This window comes from Phascolarctos cinereus, unplaced genomic scaffold, assembly GCF_003287225.1.
Source record: "Phascolarctos cinereus isolate Bilbo 61053 unplaced genomic scaffold, phaCin_HiC Scaffold_9;HRSCAF=440, whole genome shotgun sequence".
In the NCBI taxonomy this organism is placed as follows: domain Eukaryota; kingdom Metazoa; phylum Chordata; class Mammalia; order Diprotodontia; family Phascolarctidae; genus Phascolarctos; species Phascolarctos cinereus.
In genome coordinates, this window is record NW_027556402.1 from 209105280 (window position 1) to 209131182 (window position 25903).

A 25903-nucleotide genomic window follows, 5' to 3' on the forward strand; every position below is an offset into this window, starting at 1 on the left:
TTACTGGGAAAGTTTCTAGTGTTTCTCTGTTGTAGGTAATGCTAACATTTGGTTTTAGATATGTACTTTTTATCACATTTTTAAAAAGTCCTTCTTTCTATACCTATCCTTGTTAGGATTTTGAGAATAAGTGTTATATTTTGGCAAAGACTTTATCTAACTTTCATGATGTGATCTTTTGTTTTGCTGTTGTTTTATTTTTAATATAAATATGCTATTTGTTTTCCTTGCTTACTTGGTATAAATCTAACTTAATTATATTGAATTATTTTGTATATTATTTATTATATTTATTTTATATTATGTTTATTATATTTATTTATATTTATTATATTATTTTTTGCTGTGTACATTTTGAATTTTGTATTAACATACATTAATGATATTATTCTGTGTTTTCTTTATTGTTGCTTTATCTTCCCCTGACTTAGGCATTGGGATTATGTTTTCTCATAAAAAGAGTTTCATAGAGTGCATTCTTTCTCAGCCTTTGAAAATAATTTATATAAAAATGTTAATTGCTCTTTAAATGTTTGCTTAGAATTTACCTTAAATTCATCTTGACCAAGATAATCATTTCATAGTTCCTTTATGACTTGATCAATTTCATTTTCTAAGATTGGGTTGCATATGATCTATATTTTATATTTTGTCAATTTGGGTATTTTATGGGTTTTGTGAATAGTTCTCATTTCTTTTAAATTACCAGTTTATTGCTAGCATATAATTGTTTATAGTTTTGTTTGTTTTTGTTTTTGGTGAGGCAATTGGGGTTAAGTGACTTGCCCAGGGTCACACAGCTAGTAAGTGTCAAGTGTCTGAGGCCAGATTTGAACTCAGGTCCTCCCGACTCCAAGGCCAGAGCTCTATCCAAGCTGCCCCCATATAATTGTTCATAGCAGGTTCTCTTCTCTCTACTTGTGATTTCATCTTGTCCATTTGTTATTTCAGAAATTTGGATTTCTTATCTCTTCCTTTTTTTAAAAATCAGATTAGGTAAAGGTTTTTTTATTTTGTTAGTTTTCCTTCCCAAAGAACCAGCTTTTAGTTTTGCTTATCAGTTATCTGTTGAGATCAGCAGCATATGTAGTGTTCATAAAGAGCTGGCCTCAGAGTCAGGAAGATTTGAGTTCAAGTCTTGTCTCTGACACATCCTGGCCTTGAGCAAGTTTCTGACCTAAAGCTATGGCTAATTTCTTCCTTCCTTCCTTCCTTCCTTCCTTCCTTCCTTCCTTCCTTCCTTCCTTCCTTCCTTCCTTCCTTCCTCCTTCCTGCTTTCTTTCTTCCTTCCTTCCTGCTCTTCCTTCCTTCCTTCCTTCCTTCCTTCCTTCCTTCCTTCCTTCCTTCCTTCCTTCCTTCCTTCCTTCCTTCCTTCCTTCCTTCCTTCCTTCCTCTCTCTCTCTCTCTCTCTCTCTCTCTCTCTCTCTCTCTCTCTCTCTCTCTCTCTCTCTCTCTCTTTATTTCTTCTTCTTACCATTCTGGAGTTTCTTGTTATTGTTCCTTGAATTCTGGAGAAACTGTAGAATTTTCTTCTTGATTGGGGAATTTTGGTTTACTTTTCTCCTTCCTTCTTTATGATAGTTATGATGTTTTTGTCTCTGAATTTTTACTCATTCTTCTTTTGTTTTTATGAACCTCATTTTTAGTTTATTTCTATATTAGCTAGGTTTTAATTCAGGTTTTATCCCTTGGACTTTCAGCTCTTTTCTTGTATTTCTAGCCATTGGTTTACTCTTTATTTTTTGGTGCATCCCCTTCTACTACTGCACAGATCCTGAGATTTCACATCCTCAACTTCCTTGAATTTGAGGCCTATAGTGGGGCCCCAATCTTCTTGGAGGAAGGAGTTAGAGGAGTACAGGCCACACCTGCATTTCCAGTCCCTTCTGCCTTGGTTAGAAGCTTTTTGCCCTCTGTCTTGTTGCTCTGCTCTGCACCATTGTCTATATTGCTTACATTTTCTGCAGTCCTCCCCACCAGTTGTTCTCCCTTTCCTTTAAGTATCTGAGCAGAATCTGTGTCTGTTGGCTCTTAGATTGAGGGGAAAGTCAAGCCAAGTTTTTGCTAGAGTTGGTGGGAAGTGGGGAATTGGACAAATAATGTAAGAACTAGACCCTTTTAATTGAGTCTGTTTTTGTGGTTCCTTTGTGTGAGATCATGATTGTCCCCCTTGCTTTTCTTGTGTTTAACTTTAACTGTAGCATAATAGATTCTGTTCTGACTAATTATCTTAACTCTTTGTGCATATTTTTGTTTCAGATGTGTTTCTTGTAAACAATATATTGTCAAATTATGTTTTTTAATCCATTGTAAACAACATATTGTTAGATTCTGGTTTCTAATCCATTCTGCTATCTTCTTCCATTTTCTGAGTGATTTCGTCTCATTCACAATTCACAGTTAAGATTGTTAATTGTGGTATTTCCTTTCATCTTTTTATACTTTTCCTTGTTTTTGTTTCCCATCCTCTCTTTAAGAGTTTATTTTGCTTACTACTAATCCCTCCCTTAATCTAGTCTCCTATTTTCCCCTTTCCTTCAACTCTTTCTCCTTGCTGAATAAAACGTATCTGTGCCAACTCTGTGTGTTGGATGTGTATTCTTGCCTTCTTTGACTAGTTCAGGCAAGAGTGTGTTACCTTGGTCTGGTGCATTTTTTAGATTTTTGTGGAGAGGTTGTGTTGGAGGAGCTGAACTATATTTCTTGCTACTCGGCCATTTTTACTCTACCCTGACCAAGTTGTAGGCTTCTAATAAATGGTCAATGATTGATTGATTGATTTTGTGGGAGGAGATTCTTGCTTGGGTGAAGATTGGACTTAGTGATCTCTGAGGTCTTTAATAGCTCTGAGAATCTTGGATTCTATATCCTATAAATCAGCTAGTATGGTGTTTGCATATAATAGGGACTTGGTAAATAATTTTTGAGTAAATAAATCAACAATTGAAAAATGATGCATTTCCTGTAGGTTTGCATAGAGACACTTAGAAAGTGGATTCTCACTTGATAAGGGTAGAAGGCAATGAGAAGAAAGACTTTATTATTGTTACCTTTTACATTTTTCCCATAAATGGAGGCTTTCAGTCAATAGAGTCTTATAAAGATGGCACTATTTATAATTTTAAAATGTAGCTCATTATTGACCTCACTTATCAATCCCCTCAACATTAAAAAGAGAAGAAAGAAATGCTAAGTAATTCTGTAGTTGCCACTCATTCTGCTCTCTTTCTGGACATCACATAAGGGATTGTAAAATTCCCCAGCTGAAATTCAGGTGTCTTATGTATTCTTAGAAAAGGTAGGATACAGGGACAGCTAGGCAATCTAGTGGATAAAGCACTGGTCCTGGAATCAGGAGTTCAGATCTGATCTCAGACACTTCCTAATTATGTAAGTCACTTAACCTGGACTGCTACAAAAAAAACCAAACCAAAACAACAACAACAACAAAAATCAACAACAGCAACAACAAGAACAAAAAACCAAACAGGTGAGACGTGGTACTCAAAGATACTTGGCAATACTAAGTCTTAGACATTCTCTATGGGAAGCTATTGCCAAGCCAATAAGAAGATAGAAAAAGTCATGAAGTATTTTGAAATTTGAAAACACTGATTTGCAAACCTTAAAGTGCTATATAAATGCTAGCTATTATTATTTATCAGATACATTTGATAAAATGATTTTCCCAGTTAACTTTTGTGTTCTAACTTTAACTATATTGATTTGATTAGTACCAAAACATTCGTATTTCATGCCATCAAAATTGCCCATTTTATTTTTTTATCATATCACTTGTTTTTTTAAAATAAATTTTATTGATAGCTTTTCTTTTTCCCATCACTGGGATTTTCCCTAGTATCCTTCATCTGAAGAAGAGAAAAAAAATCATAAAAACAAATCAATACATCAAAAAATTGGGAAAATGTATGTAATATTTCACACCCATGAACTACTCACCACTGCAAAGGAGTGAGGAGAAAATATCTTCTCATATCTCTTTCTTCTTTGAGGCCAGGCTTGTTCTTTGTACCTTTAATATTCACTGTGGACTGTCTTGTAATTTTTCTTTCCATTTACATTGTTGTAGTCATTGTGAATGTTGTTTTCTTGGCTTTTCTTGCTTCACTCCACATCAAATCATGTAAGTCCTTCCATGCTTCTCTATATTTACAATGTCATTTCTATATTTACAGTAATATTCTATTACAGATTTATTTAGCCATTTTCCTAATCAATGGACAGCCATCTGCCCCCCCCCCCCAATTCTTGGCTATCACAAAAGTACTGCTATTAATATTCTGTTATGTATGGGAACTTTCTTCCTATTAATGACATCTTTGGGGTAAAAGCCTGGTAGTGGAACCTCTGGGTAAAATGCGGTAGACATTTTAATTGCTTTATTTGCAGAAGTATAAATTACTTTCCAAAATGATGGCACTGATTTATAGATCCATTAACAATGCACTGGTATGCCTGTCTTCTCACAACTCCTCCAACATTGACTATTCCCATCCTTTGTCATCTTTGCCAGTTTTCAGTATGTGATGTGAAACTTGAGTGTTGTTTTGACTTGCATTTCTCATTATTAATGCTTTGGAGCATTCTTTCATATGGTTGCTAATGGTTTATAATTTTTCTTTTGAGAAATCTTTGTTTATGTCCTTTGATGACCACTTATCTTTAGGGATGTGGCTTGGGTCTCATATCATCTATCTATCATCTATCTATCTATCTATCTATCTATCTATCTATCTATCTATCTATCTATCTGTCTGTCTGTCTGTCTGTCTGTCTGTCTGTCTGTCTGTCTGTCTGTCTGTCTGTCTGTCTGACTGTCTGACTGTCTGTCTGTCTGTCTGTCTGTCTATCTATCTATCTATCTATCTATCTATCTATCTATCTATCTATCCATCTATCTATCTATCTACACATCTACACATCTACACATGCATATATGTGTGTGGCTGTGGTTGTGAGTGTGTGTGTACTTAAAAAAAAAGAGACACTGATTTCCAATTTTTCAGAAGTGTTTTTAATTAGATAGGAAATGCTTTCCTAAGTAATTTGTTTTCTACTATATTGAACATTGGTGTGAGTCCCTTTGTTTTGGATTCTGCCTTGTTTATTTTGTTTCATTGATCTAAGTCTCTATTTTAAAATCAATAATAAACAGTTTTAATGATTGCTGCTTTATATCATTTGAGGTCTGAAAGTACTATTATCCTTACTTTAAAAATTATTTTCCGTGATGTACTATATCTTTTGTTTCTCCAAGTGAATTTTGTTTTTATTTTATTGAATTCCATAAAGTATCTCTTTGATAGTTTGATTGGTATAGCATGAAAACTGTAAATTAACTTTGGTAGTATTATCATTTTTATTATATTGGCCCAGCCAAGCCATGAGGACTGAATAGTACTCTATTTAAGTTGTTCTTCATTTCTTTAAGGTGCACTTTGTAACTGAATCTTTTAAAGTATTTTGTCTGCTTTGGTAGATTAATCTCCAAATATTTTATGCATTTTATAGATATTTTGAATTATATTTCCCTTTCTATTATTGCTCTATTTTTACCCGGTTTTGGTATTAGGGATATTTTTGTCTCATAAAAGGAGTCTGGTAGAGTTTTTTTTCCTTTAAATTAAAAAAAAATCAAGTAGCAGGTTTCTTTTTATTAATCTGTCCCTCCCATTTCACCTCTCCAAAATTAAAAAATAAAACAAAACCCCCCAAATTCCTCTATACATAGCCCAGCAAAAAATTTTCCACTTTAAACATGTCTAAAAATGTGTCCGTCATCAATTTTAAGCTCATTGCCTCTCTGTCAGGAGGTGAGTGGCATGTTTCATTTTTATTCTTCTGTACTCATAGTTTACCACTGCAATGATCAGTTATAAAGTCTTAAAAAAACAATTAAGAAGACTTGTATGAACTGATGCAAAATAAAGTGAGCAGAACCAGGAGAACAATTTGTACAGTAACAGAAATATTGTAAAGATAATTAACTCTGAAAAACTTAGGAACTCTGATCAATACTATGACCAACTATAGTATACAAAGAACTCATGATGAAACATGGTATTCATCTTCAAAAAGAGAGCTGATGGACTCAGAATGCATATTGTTTTCTATTTCTATTTCTTTTTCTTTTCTTGGAACATGGCTAATGCAGACTTTTAAAAAATGTCTATACATATTTGTAATGAGTTTTATTTGTCTTGCTTTCTCAATGAGTGGAGGAGGGGGAGGGACAGAATTTGGAACTGAAAATAAAATAAAATAGAATTTTAAAAATTCTTTTAAATTTGTCTTTATCTACAGTGTTGTTGTCATTGTAGACATTGTTCTCCTAGCTCTGCTCATAGCACTACATATCAATTCATAAAAGTCTTCTTAGTTTTCTCCAAAATTGTCCATTTCATCATTTCTTATGGAGTAGTAGTATTCTGTTACGTTAATATACCACAATTTGTTTAGATATTCCCCAATAGGAAGACACTCCCTTAGTTTCCAATTTTTGGCTGCCACTAAAGGAGATATTATAAATGCTTTTGTACATATAGATCCCTTTACTCTTTAAAAAATTTTTTTCTTTGGGATATGGGCTTACTAGTTAATAAATTTCTTTGGGATATAGGTTTACTAGACCCAGATTACCAGTATAGTTGGGTCAAAGATTATACACAGTTGGGGCAGCTAGGTGGTGCAGTGAATAGAGCACTCACTAGCTGTGTGAGTCTGGGCAAGTCACTTAACCCCAGCTGCCTCACCAAAAAAGAAAAGATTATACAGTTTATTAACTTTGGGGAAATATTTTCAAATTGCTTTTCAGAGTGGCCAGACAAATTCACAGGTCCACTTACAGTGCATTAATGTACCTGTTTTCCCACAGACATTTCAACATTTGTCATTTTCCTCTTTTGTCGTCTTTGCCAGTCTGATAGGTGAGAGGTAGAACCTCAAAATTGCATTAAATTGCATTTCTCCAATTATTAGTGATGTAGAGTAGCTTACATATATGCATATTATAGCATAGATTTCTACCTTTGAAAAATGATTATTCATATAATTTGACAGTTTATCTATTGGGGTATGACTCCCAATTTCATAAATTTTAATCACTTCTTTAGCTTTGAAATGAGACTTTTTTCCCCTGAGAAACTTGTTGCAAGGATTCCACCACCCCCACACTTCCTGTTTTCCATATAACTTTTAGTACATTAGATTTTTTTGAAAAAGCTTTAAAAATTTAATTAATCAAAATTGTTAATTTTATTTCTTATGGTCTTGTCTGTCCTTTATTTAGTAACAAACTCTTTACCTATTCATGGATCCAAAAAATAACTTCTTCTTTGTCTCTAGAATTTATTTATGATGTGGCTTTTTATGTCTAAGTCTTGTATTCATTTGGTGCTTATCTTGGCATATGGTATGAGGTGTTAGTCTAAGCCTAATTACTGTCAGACTGCTGTCCAGTTTTCCCATAAGTTTTTAAAAATTAATTATTAAGTCCTTCCCCCAGTAACCAGGGTCTTTGAGTTTATCAAACACTAGGCTATTATGTTTGTTGGCTTCTGTATTTTGTGTACCTATGAACCACTAATCAATCTCTCTATTTCTTAACTAGTACCAAAATCACTTAATTGCTAACATGTGATACAGTTGCAGATCTTGTACTGCTAAGCCCCTTTCCTATTTTTTCATTATTTGCCTTGAGATTCTTGACTTTTTGTTCCTCTATATGAATTTTGATGTTATTTTTCTACTTCTATAAACTATTCTCTTAAGAGTTTGATTGGCACAGAACTCAGTATGTAAATACATTTAGATAACATTGTCTTTTATCATATTGGCTGAACCTACCCATGAGCAATTAAGGTTTCTCCAATTATTTAGGTCTGTCTTTATTTCTGCAAAGAGTGTGTTATAATCAGTTTCATATAGTCCCTAGGTGAATCTTAAGAAATACACTCCTAAGTATTTTTTAGCTTCTTTGGTTATTTTGAATGGAATTTCATTTTAGCTCTTCTTGTTAGGTTTTGTTGGTTATATATAAGAATGATAATGACTTATGTGGGTTTATTTATATCCTGCAACTTTGCTGAAGTTATTTCTATTAATTTTTAGTTGACTCTCTGAGATTTTCTAAATATGCTATCATATCATCTGCAAAAAGTGATAATTTTTCCCTTTGTATATGTTTATTGCCTCTCTTTTTATTGTCTTATTGCTACAGCTAGCAGATCCAGCACTGTGTTAAATCATTGTGGCAATAATGAGCATCCTTGTTTTACCACTGACATTACTGGAATGGCCTCTAACTTTTTGCTCTGGCTTTCACTCAGCAAAATCTGCTTTCTCACCATGCTACCTCAACTCCTTACCCAATTGAGAACAAAAGAAAAAACCTGTTACAAACATGTATAATCAAGGAAAAGAAGTTTCCGTATTGGCCACACACACACACACACACACACACACACACACACATCTTATTCTGTATTCTGAGTCCATGTCTTTATCAGGAAAATCATGTTTCGTCATTAGTCCTCAGGAATTAAAGTTGGTCATTACTCTGATCAGAATTCTTAATTCTCTCCAAGCATTTACCTTTATCATGTTTTTGTCATTGTATAAATTGTTCTCCTGGTTCTGTTCTCTGCATCAATTCATAGAAGTCTTCCTAGGTTTCTCCAAAACTATCCCCTTTATCATTTCTTACAGCACAATAATACTCTATCACATTCATAAACCATGACTTATTCAGCTATTCTCCAATTTGTGGGCACACTCTTAGATTTCCATTCTTTGTTACCTTGAAAGGAGTTATAAATATTTTTTGTACAACATTAGTTAGTGTTTTGTTGTTGTTGTTTGTTTTTTGCTTCAGACTTATTATGTCCTTAACCTACCATCTCTCTAATTCCCTCTTCTCCCTTCTCCCCTTTCCTTCTATTTTCCTGCTGAGTGAAATGTATCTCTGTACCAAATTCTGTGTATGTATATATATGTGTGTATGTATTCTTCCTTTCTTTGACCAGTTCAGATGAGAGTAAGATTTAAGTGTCATTCTTCCCTACTTTCTCCTCTTTGTTTGTACAGATGTCTACTCATGCACCCTAATTATGTGAGATAATTTTCCCTAACCTTTCTTTCTCGTTCCTGTAGTGTATTCCTTTTTCTATTCTTCTCTTAAGATCACGGATAAATTACAGAACCTTCCCTAGTCCTTCTGTCCAATTAATCTCCCTATATGACCCCTGATGATGATAATGTTCAGAGAGGACAAATGTGTCATTTCCCCATATTAGAATGTAAGAAGTTTTTCCTTGTTTAGTCCTTCATGATTTTTCATTCGTATTTACTTTTTTAAAATGTATTCTCTTAACTCCTGTATTTGAACCTCAGAGTTTCTATGTAGTCCTAGTTTTTTATCAGCAATGCTTGGAAGTACCATATTTCATCAGCAATCCATTTTTACCCCTGTAGGATTACTCAGTTTTGCCGAGTAGCTTATTCTTTGCTGTAAATTTATGTCTTATTCCTTCTGTAACATCAAATTCTAAGTTCTGTATTCCTTGATCACTGTAAAGGTTTCTAAATCTTCTGTGATCCTGATTGTGGCTTCTAGATAGATACTCATATTCTTTCTGGCTTCTTGCAATATTTTTTCTTTAACTAGAAGCTCTTGAATTTGGTGATATTATTCCTGGGAGTTTTCATTTTGGGTTTTCTTTCAGGAGGTGACTGGTGTATTCTATTTCCACTTGGTTCTCTGGTTCTAAGAGATCTGGCCAGCTACCTTCTAAGATTTCTTGAAATATGGTATCTAGGCTCTTATTTTGATCATAGCTTTCAGGTAGTCAAATGATTCTTAAATTACCTCTCCCCAGTCTGTTTTCCAGGTCAGTTGTTTTTGTGATGAGATAGTTTATATTTTCTTCCATTTTTTCAGTCTTTGGATTTTTTCAGAATATTTCTTTTGTCTCATGGAGTCATTAGCTTCTAGTTGGATTATTCTAATGTTCAGGGAGTTTGTTGCTTGGGCAAGGTTTGATATCTTCTATACCATGCTGTTGATTTCCTTTACAAATTTTTTTTCTTTTTTGGCTCTCATTTCTTTTCTAATTTTTCCTCTAGAACTTTCATTTTATTTATAAAACATTTCAAGCTCCTTTTAAAATTCTTTATTCACTTTTCCAGAAATTTTAGTTGAATTTGTGCCCTAGCTGTGTTTTTCTTGCAGATGTTTTTTTTTTAAAATAATTTTATTTTTTCCAATTATATGTAAAGACAATTTTAAACATTCATTTTTAAATAAAACTTTGAGTTCCAAATATTCTCTCCCTCTTCTCCTTTTTATCCTCCCTAAGATGGTAAGCAATTTGGTATAGATTATATGTATGCAATCATGTAAAACGTATTTCCATATTATTCATGTGGTGAAAGAAGAAACAGAACAAAAGGAAAAAAAACATGAAAAAAAGTGAAAATAGTACGCTTTGATCCTGCAGATGTTTTAGAATCATCCTCTTCTGGGTTTATGTCTTGAGTATCTCAGTCACTGTAATAGCTCTTTATGGTGGGATTCTTTTTTTTTTTTCCTTTGCTCATTCCTTCAGCCTACTTCCAGACTTTGGACTTTATGTTAGGGCCGAACTCTGTGCATTTCTGAGGGGAAGGTCTGGATTGGTCCTGCTTTCTTGGAGTGTTGAGTGTTGTGTTATTCCAGGGGCTTAGAGACAGTTAAGATTGGGGACCTGCAAAATTTCAAGTGCTCTCAAAATGGTCTGGTCCAGGGCAATGGCTGATTGCTGTCCTCCATCCCTGGTCCGAGTTCTGCAAATTCCTTGGTTTGGGTCTGAGCAAGAATCGACTGAGTAAGAGTGTATCTGCCAGCTAATTAGCCCTGCTAGTTCAGAGTGATGGAACTGTAAACTCCCCTTTTGTTTGGGAATCCAGGTCAGGATTCCTGGTTATTCCTCTGTAGGCGTCAGACTGGACTAGAAGCTAGAATTGAGACTCTGCTCTACTCCTGGGATCTCAACTGCTGCTCCTCCTTTCTGAACTTGCTTCTTTGTCAGCACATCTTCTAGGACCTGCAACAGTTCTTCACCCCAGAAGGAAGACAAGTTCAGGTAGCCTCCTCATTCTGCTCTGGATCTGTGACCCAGACCTAGGTAGTGAGTTACAAAGCTGGCAGCTCATCCTATTGTGCCTAATATGGGTCTGGGACCTCCTCTTGCCTTAGTGAATACCCTCTCCATTACACTAGAGTCCTCTGTATTCCCCATGCTACTGGCCAGATCATGTCAAGACCTCTCTGTCTCCCTTTGCTGGTTTGGGCTAGAAAAATTACTTGACTTTTTCCTTGTATTTGCCCTCATGAGTTTTCTAGATCTGTTTGGAGAATTTATTGTGGGTGAGTGGGTAGAGGGCAGGAATTAGCTGTATTTCTTTCTGCTATTCTCCTATCTGGACTTTTCCTCCTATTCCTATGACTTCTAGAATTTTAAATGGGAGTAAGTGTTGGATTTTGTTAAAAGCTTTTTCAGCATCTGTTGATATAATCATATAATTTTTATTATTTATATTACTAACATTATTGTAGTCTTATTTACGTTGAAACAACCCTGCATCTTTTTATAGACCTAACCTGGTTATAGCCTATAATCTTTCTAATATATTTTTGTGGTCTACTTGCTAAAATTTCATTTAAAATATTTACATCAGTGGTCATTAGGGTTATTGTTCTGTACTTTACTATTTCTACTTTATATTTTCCAGGTTTAGTATCATAGAAAGAATTTGAAAGGAGGATTTTTTATTATTGCAAGCAATTCTATAGTATTGAAATTAATTGATCTTTGAATGTTTGATAGAATTCACTTGTGAATCCATCTGGTCCTTGAATTTTTTCTTTGGGAGTTCTTTTATGGTTTATTCAATTTCTTTTTCTGATATTGGGCTATTTAAATAGTGGTTTATTTTGATAATCTTTGTAATTTATATTTTTGTGAGCATTTACCTATTTCCTCTACAGTATGAGTTTTGCTAACAAAATAGTTTCAAATAATTTCCCTTATTTCCTGTTCAATTATTTTAAGTTCTGCTTTTTCATTTTCAATGTAAACAATTTGATTTTCTTTTGTCTTTTAAAAAATCAGATTAGCTGTCTATTTTATTTGTTTAAAAAATCCAATATTTATTTGCCAACTCACTGGTCCTTTTGCTTTAAATTTTATTAATCTCTTCTTTAATTTTAAGAATTTCTAGTTTGCTAATTAATTGGATATTTTTTATTTCTTATTGTTCAAGTTTTTGAATTGGCATTCCAAATCTCTTAATTTATTTTCTCTCCTTTTTGTTGATAAAAACATTTAAAGTTATAAACTTCCCCTTCAGAACTGCTTTCACTGTATCTCATGAATTTTGGTGTGTTGTCTCATTATTTTCCTTTTCTGATGGAATTTTTTTATTTCTATAATTTGTTTTTTGGCCCACCAGTTCTTTAGAATTATGTTATTTAGCTTCCAATTACCCTTATTGAGTGTGTTCTTTCTCAATTTTTGAAAATAATTTATATAGTATTAATCAAATTGCTCTTTAAAAGTTTGATAAAATTCTTTTGTAAATCCATCAGAACCAGGAGTTGTTTCCTCTGGTAGTTCCTTAATAGCTACTTTTTTTTCCTAAGAATTTATTAATTAAGACCTATATTTTGTCTTCTGTTAGTTTGGACATTTTATATTTTTGAAGGTATTTCTCTATTTCTTCTGTATTTTCAGTTTTATTAGCCTATAGTTGTATATAGGTGGTTCTGGTAACTATTTCTGTTATTGTACTTTCATCTTTTTCATTTGCTATTTTGTTTTGATTTTCTGCCCTCTTCTTTTTAATCAGGTTGGCTAAAAGTTTATCCACTTTGTTAGTCTTTTCAAAGAACCAGCTTTTAGTTTTGTTTATCATTTCCATAGTCTTTTTGGCTTCCAGTTTATTTCTCCTCTAATTTTCAGAATCTCTTCTTTTATGCTTATTTAAGGATTGCTTATCTGTTGGCTTTCTCATTTTTAAAAATGAAAATGCAGTTTACTAATCCCCTTCTTTTCTATTTTGTTAATATGTGTTTTTTTTCCTCTGCTTCTTTGTCAGCACATCTTCTAGGATGCGCTTTTTTTTCCCTCTGCAGATTGCTTTTGCTGCATCCCAGAAATTTTAGTATATTGTTTCATCTTTATCATTTTTTTCATATAATTATTTATTATTTCTATGATTTTTTTATTTGACCTACTCATTATTTAGGATTTAATTGTAACATCTCCATTTGGGTCTATATCTTTTGTTTGTGCTCCCTGAACTGATTACTGTCTCTATTGCATTAGGTTATTTAAAGGATGTGTTTACTCTTTCTGCCTTTTTTACATTAGTTTGCAATATCTATGCCCTAAAATATGGTTGGTTTTTGTAAAAGTTTCACATGATGCTGAGAAATATGTATATTCTTTAGCAGTCCCGTTGAGAAAATTACATGTCTTTTAGCTCTAGTTTCTCCAAGAATTTATCCAATTATATATTTTCCTTTTTCTTTCTGTTTCCATTTTATATTTGTTCAAAACTGAGAGGAGTTTCCTCTCTTAAAGTACCTTACTGTTATTGTATTACAATCTTTGTCTCCTTATGATTCAGTTACTTTTTCTTTTATGAATCTTAATGTTGACATTTGGATTATGTTACTTTAGTAATGATGTTGGTTTGTTGTCTATAGTTCCTTCAAGCATGATGTAGAGTCTGCTTATATTTCTTTATGCTATGAATTGTGTTTTTACTCTGATAGCATGATTTTAACCCTCCTGTTTTTTTTAATTCACTTTATACATAGTAAATTTTGTTCCAGCCTCTCATTGTTCTTCTGTATATATCTTTGCATTTTAGATGAATTTTTTGTAAGCAACAGATTGTGGGATTTTTTTCTTATCTAAACTTTCATTTATTTTATTGGATTATTTAATTCATTCACATTTAAAGTTATGAGAATTGGAGTTATATTTTCCTCTATTTCTCCCTAATAATTTTTTTTTCTGAATTAGTATTTTTTGTTGTTGTTTCTCTTCTTCTTCAAAGATATTGCTTTGTCTTTTCAGGTATTTTTGCTAAATCTACTTTAAGGCAACCCTCTTTTCACTGGTTTTCTTTGCCTCACCTTCAACATCTCCCTCCCCTTCCATTTGTCCTTAGTTTTGAAGTTTTATTTAGCTTGTTAATTTCTTTTACCTAGTCATCTAATTCATCTTCTCTTTTCCTCAATCAATTCAATAGTTAAGTAATAATCTTCTTCCTCTATTTTTGGCACCTTTTTCTAAAAAGGGCTTCCCTTTTTGATTATTCTAAACTCTTATTATTTGATTCATGGTCCTTTTTTATTCCTTTTTTAGTCTTTGTGTTCCTCATAGAATTATAGCTCCTAAAATACCTATTTTTAGTTTCCCTGTTTATGCAGTTTCTGTGTTATTGTCTCATACAGATGTTGCTTCTTCCCCTCGCCCTTTTTGTGCCTCATTTTTAGAAATATCTATTTCTACAGGAGTTAGAGAGAGAGAAAAGTATTGCAACATGGTAGAAATTTTCCTGTGTTTCCTGATCATAGGGTACATTTCTACTCCCTCTCCCTCCTTATGATCATTTTCTTTCCCATTTGCCATGAGATCTGTTCTCTGAGTTCATACCTTCCCACTTTTCTGCATTTCACTTGCTCTAAAAGTTCTGATTCCTGTTCTTCTTAGGGAAGATGCTGTCGATAGAGGCAAAATACTCTCACAGGTATGGTCTTTCTAAGCATCAAATGCTTGTAGATTATATCTCTTGTAAAGTCTCCATCTCCCATTACAGAATATCTTTCTCCACCCATGAGAGTGCTCTTCAGTAGGACTCCTTTCTAACACTGAATTGCATACCACCTTCCCCACTTTTTGCCTGTTTCAAATCCTTCCCTTTGCCATCTCATCCATTCTCTCAGACCATCTTCTTACTGAGAGACCTCTGGAGTTAATTTCCTTTAATTGTTTACCACTGAGTTGATTAGGGTACATAACATATTCCCCTATATTTTGTACCTTTTTTTTAGTGGACCCTCCCATTGTACAGTTTTGTACCACAAAAAAAAAATCTTTTTGATTCACTGGTATTTTCAGGTTTTGTCAAAGGTGTTCCTTCACTATCACTTCTATGGAACTTTTGCCTTTATTTTTATTTCCATGTATACATTTAGAAAGAAGTCTTTTAATCCTTGTTTTGTTACTATTTTTAATATAATATATGTTTTTCTAGTGCTTCAGATTTTTTTGTTTTATATTTGGTTATTTGTACCTTCCTTGGTAGCTGTATTTTTTTTTATCTTTCCCGTGGTTTTGTCTGGGATGTTTGCAAAGCAAATAATCTGCTTAGATCTAGAGGGTTTTTTTGAGGGGTGGGAGGGTAGGAATGCTTCAAATGCCTCTTTCATTAAATTTCCATATTTTCATATTAATGATTAAGCTGAGGTTTAAAGGGTATGTCACCTTATGTTGCATCTGGAGCTCTGTTGCTCTTTAGAATATGTTATTTATTCCTTGCTGCAGTTTCTAGTGGATGAAAAATAGTTTTGTGGTATTCAAATTTCCTTTATATTTGAAAGTCTTTTCCCTGACTTCATAATTGCAGAATTTGTTTTGTCATTGGAATTGTTAAATTTAAGCACTATGTGTCTTAGAGTTTGTAGTTAATAATTTTTTTTCCGTGAAGGAGATCTGTGGATTTGTTCCACTGGCATTTTATTTTCTGTGTTCAGACATTCTGGGCAATTTTCTTGCATCATCTCTTGAATTATGATTTTTGTGTTTTTGACGTCATGTTTTTCTGGGGGACATATGATCCTTTAGCTGTCTCTATGTATGCTGTCATTGAGATCAATATGTTTTGCATGTATAGAGATCATGTATTCTTTTAACATTATTGCTTTTTGCTTCTCTTCTTCCAGATTGTCCTTTATAGCTGTATATTTGCATTCCTAAACAGTTGTTCTCCTTTTCATTTCTTTGGAGAAACTTGCCACTGTGGATTCAAGTTTTTTCTATTTTGCAAACTATTTCTGCTGGGCAGACCAGAAATTCTGCTTTCACAATTCTTATCTTTCTCTTGAGTCATTTGGGAATGGCTTTATTTGCTTGTGCTGGTGCTGGTTTTGCTGTTGTCCCCCATTCCTGCTTTCCTTGGGTTTCTGGATGGCTTTCTCTTCAATTCTGGGGTGGAAGATGTCACTGACCAAAATTTCTCATTGGATTTCTTGATCATTATTCAGCCTAGTATGGTTTTGAGAGTTTTCCTGGAGTAGGTGTGGGAGAGCTGATCTGTTTGCCTTTAGGTAGCTATCTTGTCTGGAAGTCTTTTACGTTTATTATATTAACACAGCCCAATCATGAGCGGTTAATATTTCTCCAGTTGTCTAGTTCTTTATTTCTACAAAAAGTGTCTTATAGTAATATTCATTTAGTTCCTGTGCCTTAATGAACAAACTCCCTAATATTTTAGACATTCTGTAGTTATTTTTGAATGCAATTTCTGTGTCTTTTGTTAGTGGGTCTTATTGGTAGTAGTCAGAAGGCCTGGTGGTTTATGTTGGTTTATTTTACATCCTGCTACTTTGCTAAAGTTCTTATTCAATTAGTTTAATAGTTGACCCACTGGTATTTTCTATGTAGACTATCATATTATCTTCAAAAATCAAAAATTTTGGGGCAGGTAGGTGGTGCAGTGGTTAGAGCACTAGCCCCAGATTCAGGAGGACCTGAGTTCAAATTTGGCCTCAGACACATAACACTGCCTGTGTGACCCTGGGCAAGTCACTTAACCCCATTGCCTAGCTAAAAAAAAAGTTTTTATTTCTTCTTTGCCTATGATTATTCTCTCAAATTTTTCTTGTCTTGTCAGTCTATTGAGAGTAAGTCAATGCATCTGCTGACATAATTATTTTATTGTTTTGTTACTAATATGGTATTTTATATTTATAATTTTCCTAACATTGCACCAACCCTGCATTTCTGGTATAAATCCAACCTGGTGATAGGGTATGATTTCACAAGACTTTCTTCATCAATGATCTCCAGAACTTGGTGATTGCAATCAGAAATTTTTTACAAAGGCATAAAAACCCAAATCATACAGTAACCATAGCAAGTAGCTATGTGCCATTAAATGGGTGCACAATGGGATGAAGAGCTATATTCAGAGATTGATTATGCATTGCTTCCAGTTTGTAGGGACATTACATGTCTTTAAGCAAATGCACTTGTTCTTAGCCTAGGTTGTTTAATATTTTCCTAAGTGATTTGGATGATGCAACACAATTTGCACATTCATTAAGTTTGCAGATGGCATGAAGCAAGAGAATGGGAAAGATGACTAGTACTTTAAAGGATAGGATTAGAATAAAAATTACATTAGTAACTTGAGAACTTGTCACAAGTGTTCATAACAAAGTTTAATAGAGATTTGGAGAATGGCACATGTAAGGAGAAAAAACAAATTGTACAGATACAAGATGGAGAAATGATTGGTCATGTATAAAAGTTCTGAGGTCAGTGCAGTACAAGCTGAACATAATTCATTAATGAGCATAGTTGTTAAAGAGGGTGGGCTTACATGATAGTAAGTTTATAATTATACAATGTGTATGAGAAGGGAATTATGCTGTAATCCTCTCATTATAGCAGGCATTTATTGGTTCCTTACAAGAGCCCAGTTCTGAGCCCCACGATTTAAGAGGATTGGGTTCAGAAGAAAGTTATGTGGGTAATTAAAGATCTGGGTGATTAAACCTCAGGCCAAGGTTGAAAGAACAGAAATCATTAGGTCCAGAAAGGGGAAAGTTGAGAGAAAGCTTAATTACTATATGAAAGTCTCAAAAGGGCTATTCTGCAGAGTTAGTGACCAGATGTTCTAAGAGGAAATAGAAACTTGATGATCTCTAGGGTTCCTTCCCTTCTAAAAGGTTATTTAAATTAGACAAAACAAAAAATTTTCTGATAGTGGAGTTTGCTAAGTAAAGGAATGGACTCTCCTTAATTAACCTTAAGAAGAATTCTGCTTTTTATTTTTGCTGAGGTGATTATGTTGTATATTTTCTTACCTATAGGCGGAGGAGGATGCAGTGACCTCTCCAGTCTTATCATATAATGATTTCCAAGGATGTATGTGAAAATAACCCTTTACCTAATAGCTAAAAGAAATTAGGCCCTATGCCAGAAGAACTAAGATCATAGATCAAAATCAGAATGTGAGCTTAAAAGAAATGAAATGTCCTCTGCTTCTCATTTCATTTGAAGCTCATGGGGGCCTCTGTTTTTATGAGGAATATTTTCTGTCATCTGGTGCTTGTGTTTTTTTTTTTAAAGAATAGATAGAGGCCGCAGTTGGTGGGAAGTGGGAATGACCAAAAAGGAATGATGTGTACTTAATAGATGTTAACAAGTTAATATATTTGTCCAGCTAAATAAAATTTGTAATTGAACGATTTTGTAAACTTTGTGTGAAGCTGATCTAATTATATATATGTGTCTGTCTATGGTGGTATCTGTACCTAGGCATTCTAATTCACTATGGCTGATGAATGTTGCAGAATGGAAACATCATAGGACTCCATTAGAAAGCAGTAGTAAATTGGAATGACTACATATTGAAATTGTATCTATATGGCTGTATTTTCTTAGGTATAACCTATGTTTTATATAAGCTCCCAGAGATTAGGTAACATGATTTTAAAAAAATAAATTTTTTTGATGCTTAAAAAAAATCATAGCCACCTCCTAGTATCCCTCTTCCCCATCCCATATAAACTTCCTTTTTTGTAATAATGGAATATAGTTAAGCAAAGCAAATCAATGCCTTGGCTCTTTTTGACAGTGTATGCCTCAGTCTTTATCTATTATCTATCACTTCTCTTCTGAGAAGAGGGAGAAATGTCTCACCATCAGTCTTCCTGAATCAATATTGTACCATAACTTTTTGACTAATCCTGTTAAGAATGTGGGATCTAATTTGTCCTGTGTAGGTTATTTTGTGTGCTCTATTTCAAGTTTTAATTTTTTTATGGATATTACAAAAAGATATAAGTAAAAGTATACTTCTAGTGTGATTTCATAAAGACTGAAATTAGTGGTTTTGTTCTTTATAATGATGTAACTCTAAAATATGAGCTATGGTGTGCATAACTTTTTAAAGTGTTTATATATGAAAACTAGACTGCAAATTCAGTTTTGAATATGTAGATGTCAAGTGTACTGCAGCTGATTTTCCAAGGGACTGCAAACTTCTAAACCTTGGGGAGAATGCAATAGGTTTTTGGAAACTGACTAGCATTCTGGGATTTGTAGTTCAAATGGGCAAGCATTCCCTTTCAGCCCTAAGAGCAAGTTGGGACTATTGAGATCTTTGAGCAGACTTGAGTCATGCCTGGGTGCTCTTAAAAGGTGGCAGGCATACACACACACACACACACACACACACACACACACACACACACACAGAGTGAGAGACAGAGAGAGAGAGAGAGAGAGACAGAGAGGGAGGGAGAGAGTCTGCAAGAAGAAGGAGCAGGGATTGCAAGCATTGAGCAGCAACAGCAGTAGCTGCTGGGCAATGCCATTCATAGCCCTCCTAGGAAGTCTCCATTCTTAAAGGAGAAACAAAAAAATTGAAAGAAGGATTGAGCTTCAGCAGAGAAGAGAAAGAATGAGGTAGGCCATTGAATCTTGCAAAAATTATAGAACACTGATGCTTTTGGTTATAATCACTTCTTCAAGGACTGCAGGAAATTCCCCTAATAGGTCTATTCTTTCCCCAACTTTCCCTTCTTACCCTTGTCCATAACAGTGTAATATACTTTGTTCATTTCTTGCCTAAACATTTTCTATATTCTGATTCCATGTCAAAAATAAAGAGATAGGGGTTAGCTAGAACTACACAAATCTTTGAATTAGGACAGAAAAACAAACTATGTATAAGCAATTCCTTAATAAGTTTGAGAATAATAAAGTGCTTTCATCATTGGATAAAGGCAAATGGTGCCACACAGGAAATATCTTTTGCTTAGCTAAAAGAATCAGCCATATCTTGGAATCCATTGGGTAAAACAGCATGCTGGTGTCCAGGAGCAGGCCAGTCTAGTGATGGGAGAGTTTTAGTCAAGTCCCTGAGAAGGAATTGCTCAGGAGGAAGAGAGAATTTTCTTTTTGACTCCCTACACAGGTGACTGTGAGAATTCAGAAGTACTGTCAGAAGGTTTACTGGTGACTGGAGTAGCAGTAGCTGCTTGAATGATAGTGGCCTATGGCAGAAGAAGTCCTTGCATACAGATGTGGAAAGACTAAGGACCTGAGTCAGGTTCAGAGTGAAATTCCCTCATGGTGAAGAGAACGAGCTAAGGGATTCTAGGAAAGCATCAATCTCCAGAGTCCAGGAAAGAGCTATACTAAAGGGGAATTTCATAATTACTCCACAAAGAGAGAAATGAACTCCCAGTGTCAGCATTTACAAGGTACCCCTTTGCCACATGTGGCCCCTACCCAGGTGCCTCACTACATTTATACTTGAAGTTTGATCCCATTTTCCCCAGGAACCTTGGGTATCTAGGGGAAGGTTTTTTTATACCAATTGTTCTTACTATACCATGTCAGTAAATGCCCTTTTCTAAAAGCTAATTGAGGCTACTGCCTGATAACCAATTAGAAACACACTGATAGGGGCTCATAAGTGATAGTACTAGAAATCTAGCCCCTTAGGGTTCCTCCTAAAAACATTGAGAGTAATAGGGAACTGCTCTCTGGGGACCCAATCCCCAGTGTGAGTTGGAGTTGAGTAAATAGCCCAATTAATGTAATTATAAGGTGTTAAACATAAGGGTGGTCACATTTGATGAAGTTTAAAATGTGTGAACAAGATGGCTTATGCCTTGTGATCTCTTTACAAGGTGTGAATTCCCCTTTAGTTGGGTCAAGGATTGGCTAACCAAACAATCCAGGCACAACCCTAGGGGTTTATATAGTAGAGGAATTTCACCATTGAAAGGGTTTAGGAGTGACACATTCATGTGGCAGAGGACTCTAGACTCAACAAGTGCCTTAAGAAGGCAAATGTATGTATGAGTGATCACAGAAGGAGTATTATACCTCCTTTCTAGTACCCCACTGGTTGTGTTATTGGAGGGGCTGGACCAATCAGTAGTAATGTATCCAGGAGCAGAGAAAGACACTGAGGAAAAACACAGTCATAGATAGGTATGGAAAGACAGACACCTGAGGGAAACACAACTTAAGGGAATGTAACTCCTTTCATCAAAGAGGAATGCCAGCTATAGATTCAAGAAAGGACTTCCACTAAATTGTGAGTTTATCCTTTGGCCATACATGCTCTCTGCAGTTAGAGTCCACTGTTCCAGTGACCTCTGTGTATTGGTGGAAGAGTTCTGGGCTTTTAGCAGGATGTTTTGTTATCCACTGTTCTTACTATACTGTAATCTTGGTAAATACCCTTTCTAAAAAACACTATTCGAAATGTGTCTGAATGATATTAATGGTAGGCATACTGATGGGGGATTTTGGGCTATTGCTATTAGAAACCCCAGCCTCTGAGAGTTATCCCTTGACTCTGAGGGGAGGAGTAATAAGCTACACTTTGGAGACTCATGTGGGTGGGATTTGGAGAAGTGAGCAGTGGGGTAGGGAGTGCTACCCTGAATTATAGGCCATCACCTCTACCCCAAAGGATGTGTCTAGATTTGTAGAATACCACCACCACCAATAACAGCTGACATTTATATAGCTTTTTAGGGATTGGTTAGGAAGCACATTATAGTAGGTAAAGTGGTATAGTGGAAAGAGCCATGGCTTTGGAATTAGGGGACCCTTTGATTCTTCCTATCAGTGGGACCTTTGACAAATGACTTAAACTTCCCTGGGCCTCAATTTTCTCATCTTTCAGATGAGTTTGGAGTAGATGCCACTGACATCACTTCTATTTCTAAAATCTATGATCCCTAATGAAAACACACACACACACACACACACACACACACACACACACACACACACACAGAGGATTTTCTTCAGTCTTCACAATAGCCCTGTAAAACTGCCACTACAAATAATATCGTCACACTTTCTTACCTGTGGAAACAGGCTTTGAGAGGTTAAAAGACTTATCCATGGTCACACAGCTGCTGCCTTAAATATCTGGGTGTATATATGAAACAAACAAAAAGCTCATATTTCAGGTGATAAGATTAATAAAACAGGAAAAGGGAACATTTTTATTCACTGAACAAAAGAAATTTGGATAATACTTCAAAATTATAGTTAGAAAGAGGGAATAATTCCACAAAAATGTGATACCTATCACTACAAAATTTTTAAAACCCCAGAGTGAGCTAGGCACTCCTTCCAGATGGGAATCACATGTACCACTTTGGAAGTTCCAAAGAAGTTGGATAAACCCTTCCTTTTTCTGGCCTCATATTTTGGAAAAAATTTATATATTAAATTATATACCAAAAAACTATGGGACATATAGGTCAAAAGGTGAAAATGTGGAACAATTTGTTACAAAAAGGAAGTCGGCTTACTCTCCATATTTATTTCCTCTTAGTGCCTTATTAAATGTAATTATTTGTTTTCTGTGAAAGCCTTGACTGTATCTTGCCATGTTGTCTCAGTGACTCCCCTGACCTTTTTGATTATAGAGGATTCTACTTCTTGTCACCCTGTAAGTCCTAGAAATTTTCTTCATCATTCTGTCCAGATAGATAATGTATGTTAGTATGAATATATCAATAGTCAAATCTCTTACTGTCTCTACAAAATGATTTTAAAATTTAAGGATTAAATTATATTTATATTATACTCTAGAAACAGATTCAGGGTAAAAATATTAAAATGTCCATGGAAAGTAAATGCACAAGAGATTCATTTGTTAGTATTTGTTTTGAAATTTTAAATAATTATTAAATTTTTTTTCTATTTTATAGTATGTTGAACCTGAAATTTAAAAAGACAGCAATGAGAAAAATGCTGCCAACTTGTGTGATAAAATGGACTCAGGCAACATTGCTTCAAAGTAGTTTCCTTTAGTTCTTCTCGTGTTTGGACTTTTAATTCCAACCACACTCTTCATCTGGACTGGGTTTCTCAGATAAGCAAGCATCTTACATATTTAACCCTTTGATTTTTAAAACTATCCTTAATGAGGTATGAACCTTTCTCATTTTATAATAATTATCTATGGAGATAACAGAAACCTCCCTGAAATCCAGTTAATAGTAATCACAGTATAAACACACACACACACACACACACACACACACACACACACACACACACACACACTCTGGTGTGCTGTTGCATATTTAATACACCAGAAGTTATGCTAACCCTGAAATAAGTTTTGAAAATTAATTGTGTAAGCATCATGACCTTTTTGTCGTGATTATCTTGGTGGTGTTCTACGTTGTTGTTTAAAGGTTTTCTTTCTATTTTGTCCCCCGGCCCCCCCGACAAAAGTTATCTCATTTTTACTGACAGAGAAGCCTAAGAGTTTTTTTTTTAAAGAAAAATTATCCATTCAATATGTCTTAGTAATAGGAAAAACATAGTTCTATTCTTGGCCATGCATTTATTTACAATTGAATAAATAAGAGATAATGTTGGCACCAACTGAAGTTAGAATGTAGTCAGTATCTGAGGTGAAAACCAAAGACTCTATCCTTAGGATGATGTACCCAGGTGATAACTGATACTTGAGTCTCATTATGAAGATTAATTCTTAAGAATTATTTTTAGAAAATAGAAATGTAATGCAATTTTATAATTTGCTAAAACATTGAAATATTTAATTTTACATGCAATATAGTCTCTTAATTATTCCACAAAACATTTTTAAAAGCCAAATTAGCATTTTCTAGAATGACATTGGTTAGCTAGCACTGTTGTTGCTTTGCAATGCTCCGTGATTTTCAGTATTGTCACTATATTTTCTTGCACAATGGTGGTGTAGAATTTAATGTGGTTTTCAATTGTGCAGGCAGCTAACACCTGGCTTACCGAGACTAACCAAAAAGAAGAACTTGGTACAGTAGATTGTTTAATGCACAGAACTTGTGCTGTAGTTACAGTGTTAAGAAGTCCTTGTTATTATGAATGTGCATTATGAGTATATTGTACACAGTCCTGGTATGCAAATGTGTAGCATTCAGAGAAGTGAAATAATTCTGTGTTATTATTATCTTTGTAAATTACATCTTAAGAGTTTTTGAGGACTTTATGATAGCAGTTTTCTATAGTCACAGTCATACAGTGTGTGCAGCACAAAGTGTTTTCTTTCATTATTAACAATAACTGAGCCAATGAAAATGCTTTTAAATATACACCAGGCAAGCAGTTATGCAGCTCTTCCTTACCATCCACAAACCATCTTTTAGCATCTTATAAGACAGCATATAAAACAGCTTTGTAAACATCTGCTTTTCATTGTTAATTGTCAGGAAAAACTGGAGATTTAAATGCTTCTTTTGTAACTCTCTTTAATCCTGTCAAGAAGAATAGTTGTATATGTTTATTTCTCCTCCCTTACGGAGTCCGTTTAGATTCTGTTTTGGGGGTCACTTTATTATAATCTCCATTCATTTTCTGAAAACTTCTTTTATGCTTTCAATATTTTAAATGTATTTGGTTGATACTACATATGATAGGCTGTGTGGCAGCCCACTGAATGTATAAGGAAAGTGGATATATATACTTGCTTACTCTTTAAAAGGTATATAATAAATGTGTAGATATCATTTTGATACCTTTCTTAAATCTGCTCAGTGTTTGATAGATGGATGATAGATAAAATGGATAATTTCATGAAAAGTCCAAGAGGAGAAACTGGTATTTGGTAGCCAAAATCAGATTAACATAGAGTTACAAGACTTTTGCCATTTCTTAAAGAAATATATCCTTCATTTTCGTAGGCTTTTTCTGTTCCAGTTATTGTGCCATTAATATCAACTGAATATCTCTGGCAGTAATATACTAAGAAGGCTTTTGCTATGACATATTGTGTCTTCATTACATGCAAAAAGATTCTATTACATTTTCTACCTTTAAAAAATGTTTAAGTTCCACTATTATTATCTGGAATTTGCTATGTAAAATGCACAGTAGAGAAAAAACATTCATAATTTGCTAATTAAAAAGTAGATAATAGTTCATATTTTTGTCAATGAAGAATAAATAAATAACATAATTTGGAATGCTAACAGATCTGGATCATTGGTCATTAAAAATTTCTCAATAGAAAGTGATAAGCATTTATTAAAATGCTGTCTTTCAGTGCAACTTACATGTGTGTATTTTTTTAAAGGGCATTATACTTTCATTAGTTTCAAAACTCACAGAAATATGAAACTTACTATATATATATATATGTATATCTTTTTGCTTTTCAGTTTTTACTTTTCAAAGTTGTATTGAAGTGATACAGAACTAGGCCTTGTCACTGCATGTAAAATTAATTGAAATGACATATTGTTGCAGTTTCTATGACAACCATATCATGATGCTGATGCTCTCAAAAATTTATAAACTACAATCTGAAATATGCTAATTCTAGTGAACAGAGTTAACACTTATTTGCTTAATATTCAGTTTAGAACTAAACTTCATCCTATCTTTAGAAGTAGGTTGATAATATATGGCTAAAGAGGTTTTTCATTTTTATCTTGAGCTCTGATTTTAAATGTGTTTCCTAGAATATTGCCATTCTATGCTTTAAGTGTTGTGTATTTCATTGGAAAATGAATTATTATAACCAAAAAAGGACATAAATAAACATCAGG